Here is a 5,000-nt window from a genome sequence, read left to right on the forward strand (position 1 = left end):
GTACACACACACACACACACACACACACACACACACACACACACACACACACATATATATATATATATATACATATATATATACACACATATATATATATACACACATATGTATATATATATGCACACACATATATATATATATATATATATATATATATATATATATATATATATATATATATATATATATATATATATATGCACACATATATATATATACACATATGTATATGAGGGTGTTTATATATACATACATATATATATTGTTTTATTCTTCTATGCGTTTCAGCCTAAAGGGTGGGACCATGCTGGAGCGTGTGTGCGAGTGTCGCTATGCGTATAAGTGTGTGAGTGTATTTAATTGATGGGCAGACGGAGAGTAGATAAATAGAACTGTATACAGTAGATAGATAGATAGATAGATAGATAGATAGATAGGTAGATAGATAGATAGATAGATAGATAGATAGATAGATAGATAGATAGATAGATAGATAGATAGATAGATACATACATACATACATACATACATACATACAAGAACAACTATCGTTAATTGGAGAAAATCTGTAAACCTGCTGACAGGACTTAAATCCTGCTGCAACACGTGACAGATTACACTGAATTGAGCTTATTTATGTCTCGTTCACCAAAGAAGCAACGTAAAAGTCGAAGAAAGAGAAATTGGGAGGCGAAGTCAGAGAAGAGGAAAACGAAAAAGGAGCAGAAGGAATTTAACGTCAACAGAACAGATGGCTTTCGCTAGATTGATAGTAAGTGATATTGACATATCTGTATTCCTGGGAAATAAATAGGGAAAATGTCATTCTGCTGTTAAATCAGCTGCTTAGAGTGACAGAAATTTGTTCAATGTCGAAGAACAATGGCAGAGAGGTGTTGAGTATGTATGTATGTCATTGTTCAGTTTTATTTTAAGATTTCTTGCCAATAGAAAAAGAACCGGTTTCTAACCTAGATCCAAGGCTCCTTCATTGGAATTTCAACATCAACAACAGGGTATGTATGTATGTATGTATGTATGTATGTATGTGGAGGTGCAATGGCCCAGTAGTTAGGGCAGCGGACTCGCGGTCATAGGATCGCGGTTTCGATTCCCAGACCGGGCGTTGTGAGTGTTTATTGAGCGAAAACACCTAAAGCTCCAAGAGGCTCCGGCAGGGGATGGTGGCGAACCCTGCTGTGTTCTTTCACCACAACTTTGTCTCACACTTACTTTCTGTTTCTGTTGTGCCTGTAATTCAAAGGGTCAGCCTTGTCACACTGTGTCACGCTGAATATCCCCGAGAACTACGGTAGGGGTACACGTATCTGTGGAGAGCTCAGCCACTTGCACGTTAATTTCACGAATAGGCTGTTCCGTTGATCGGATCAACTGGAACCCTCGACGTCGTAAGCGACGGAGTGCCAACATAACATGTATGTATGTATGTATGTATGTATGTATGTATGTATGTATGTATGTATGTATGTATGTATTATGTATGTGCAGATTTGTATGTTTTATGTATGTATGTATTCTCAGGTACATCGTTGCCTATCTAGAAGTGTGCTCAAACTAGTGTGCTAAAACAATATTGTTGTCATGATATCAAAAGGGGCTGATAGCTGATTGCTATTTATCTCAGATACCAGGAAATCCCAAAATGGAAGCAATTCAAAAACTAGTGCTCATGGGAAATGCTCATAGCCTACGAAAAATATTTTAATCTGTAAACATTGTCAAAACTACTTTTAAATGTATAGCAAACACTTTTTATTGTTATCTTAATATCACACCAACAGCTTATTACCAATTACTTTTAAAACAAACTTTTAATTTTCTGATGTTTTGACAGACATTCTCTAGAACAATACTCTGTGCGAAACCAAAAATATGACACCTTAATCACAACACCAACTTGAACTTCTAAGGATAAATAACTAATTTTTCTCTGCTATTCTTACAGATTACTGCGTTTAAATTTTACTTTCAGACACGCACGCATGCACACACACGCGCGCGCGCGCACGCACGCACATGCACACACACATATATACACACATGCACACATACACATAGACACACACATACATATACACACATATACATACACACACATACACACACACATACACACACACATACACACATATAGACACACACACATATACATACACACACGCATACACACACACATACACACACAGACATGCACACACACATATATTTGAGTCTGTTCCCCAAAACCTGAGAAACCAGTCCTGATTCTTTTACGTTCCAGTAAAAAAAAAAGAAAAAATCCGATAGAATGAATTCCAGATGTTTTTAAAGAAGTACTGGGGCCGAATTATTTTCCACTAAATCATTCAATGTGGTGCCCCAGCATGGCCGTAGTCTAATGGCTGAAGCAAAGAAAAGAATAAAACAAATTAAAATGTGTTCTAAGAGGGAAGAAGCCCCGTAGGTAACCAAAAACAGTTTGGAACAAAAATATTCCTGAATATAAATTCATGCCACAGTAACGCAAGATGTTTTTCCAGGAACACGATGATCTTGTAAAAATTCTAGCCATTCTTTTCAGCAACCGGAACTGCATAACGGAAGTATTGAATTTATCTAAATTTATATATATCTTAAATAACTAGCATCATTCAAGTAATGCCATATTCCTTTCTACTCTAGTTACAAGGCCCGAAATTTCTTTTTGGAGGGGGAGAGCAGTCGATTAGATGGACCCAAGTACGTAATTGGCACTTAATTTATCGACCCCGAAAGGATGAAAGGATGAAAGGCCTGCTTGCCGCCTTTCAAGTAATCTTTTCTTATTTCTTTATTGCCCACAAGGGGGCTAAACATAGAGGGGACAAACAAGGACAGACAAAGGGATTAAGTCGATTACACCGACCCCAGTGCGTAACTGGTACTTAATTCATCGACCCCGAAAGGAAGAAAGGCAAAGTCGACCTCGGCGGAATCTGAACTCAGAATGTAACGGCAGACGAAATACTGCTAAGCATTTCGTCCGACATACTAATGTTGCTGCCAGCTAGCCGCCTTTTTTTTTCTTTGTGCTTACAGCACCTAGGTTTCCCAAGCGGTCACCCATCTAAGTACTAACTAGGCTCGATGTTGCTTAACTTCGGTGATCAGACGAGAACCAATGCTTTCAACGTGATATGGCCGAAAGCCATATCAAGTAATATTTTCTACTCTGGGGCACAAGACCCGAAATTTTTTGATAAGGGGGCCAGGCTATTAGATCAACTGGTACGCAACTGGTACTTAATATATCGACCCAGAAAGGATGAAAAGCAAAGTCGATTTCGCCGGAATTTGAACTTAGATCTTAAAGACAGACGAAATACCGCTAAGCATTTCACCCGACGTGCTAACGTTTCTGCCAGCTCACCGCCCTTCAAGTAATGGCATATTGAAAATGAATGAAACCTATTATAATAATTATTATGTAGTTCACTGCCTAGAATCGAACACGGAATCGAACACTGCCAAGAATCGAACACTGCCAAGAATCGAACACTGCCAAGAATCGAACACTTGTTTCTGAAATCGGCTATTATTTTTGGAACAACCTAATACTTTTATGCGACACACCAGCGATCTCGCTATCTTGTGGCAACTGTAAATAGATACCCATATCATGCTGCTCGTGGACAAATGAAACGCTATTCTATCTCGGATGAAAATCAAATAAGCGTTGAAATTGCTCAAATTGATTATTTCATTTATTTATTTATTTTGCGTGTCAGCGTAGGCAAATAAAAAGACATATATTTACAATTACCACGAGCTCTGCTGAGCATCGATGTGTTACGAAAAGAAAAGGTTTGCATTGCCTGAAACTAAAGATACAAAAGAGAATGGATGCTTTCATGGTGTAATTACTTAATATATTTGTAGAAACCGCTAGAAATGCATTAGTTATGCAAATCGAACCAATCGATTGAACAAATATACTACACTCTCTAATAATGTACTCTATCCAATGATTCTTTCTGGGGACGGACCGAATGGTACTTTATCTCCATGGGAATCTGATGACATTTGAAACTGCTCAGATATATCCAATTTTGTCAACCAAAAGAAAAAAAGAAAAAGATTTTGGCTGACAATTTCAACGATACTGCAATTGCTGCAATGTGCTTCTACACACACATGCATAAACGCACACACATGCATAAACGCACACACATGCACTATCTCTCTCTTTCTCTCTATCTCTCTCTTTCTCTCTATCTCTCTTCTTTGTATATAATATATATATTTGTATGTATACACACACACACACACACACACACACACACACACACACACATATATATATATATGTATATAACCGTGTATCACACTAAATGTATATACACACTTGAAAGGTATCATACTATGATGTATTTATCTTTCCATCTATCTATCTAGTTAACTATTTATCTCTTCTATCTATAAATCTAATTCTCTCTCTCGAACGCACTCTACCTCTCTCACCCACTCTCTTTCTACATGTGTGTGTGTGTGTGTGTGTGTGAGCGCACACATCCACATACATACATACATACTTACATGCATACATACAAAGAAGGAAAGAGAGTAAGAAAGAAAGATGAGGGGAAAGATCAAGGAATAAATGTCGTTTAATATAGATAGATAGATAGACAGACAGACAGACAGACAGACAGACAGACAGACAGACAGATAGACAGACAGACAGATAAGATAGATAAGTTGCTAGGTATGTAAGTTGATAAAGTAGACAAATAGGCAGATAGAGATAGAAAGACGGAGATGAAACTGAATAAACAGACATATGAGGATAAAGAAATCTACATAAAAATGAAGCAACTGGTTAAGATAGAGAGAAAAAGAATGAAATAACAACGAGAGCGGAAAGAGCCAGAGCTAAAGAACAAGTGACAGATATTAACGTATACTAACGTGTTCTGTATATTGTAGAACATGTCGCTTGGAAAAAAAAAATTAGTGAA

The 5,000-nt window shown here is 37.2% G+C and overlaps 1 non-coding gene across 1 annotated transcript; it reads right to left on the bottom strand.

Moving 5' to 3' along the window:
* Positions 1-3,072: 3,072 nt before the first annotated feature.
* Positions 3,073-3,191, bottom strand: LOC128248615 (5S ribosomal RNA). The gene has a single exon (XR_008264798.2). It is a non-coding gene; the product is annotated as a 5S ribosomal RNA (ribosomal RNA).
* Between the last annotated feature and the right edge of the window lie 1,809 nt (positions 3,192-5,000).

This window comes from Octopus bimaculoides, chromosome 8 (assembly GCF_046866305.1).
Source record: "Octopus bimaculoides isolate indiv1 chromosome 8, ASM4686630v1, whole genome shotgun sequence".
Taxonomy (NCBI): domain Eukaryota; kingdom Metazoa; phylum Mollusca; class Cephalopoda; order Octopoda; family Octopodidae; genus Octopus; species Octopus bimaculoides.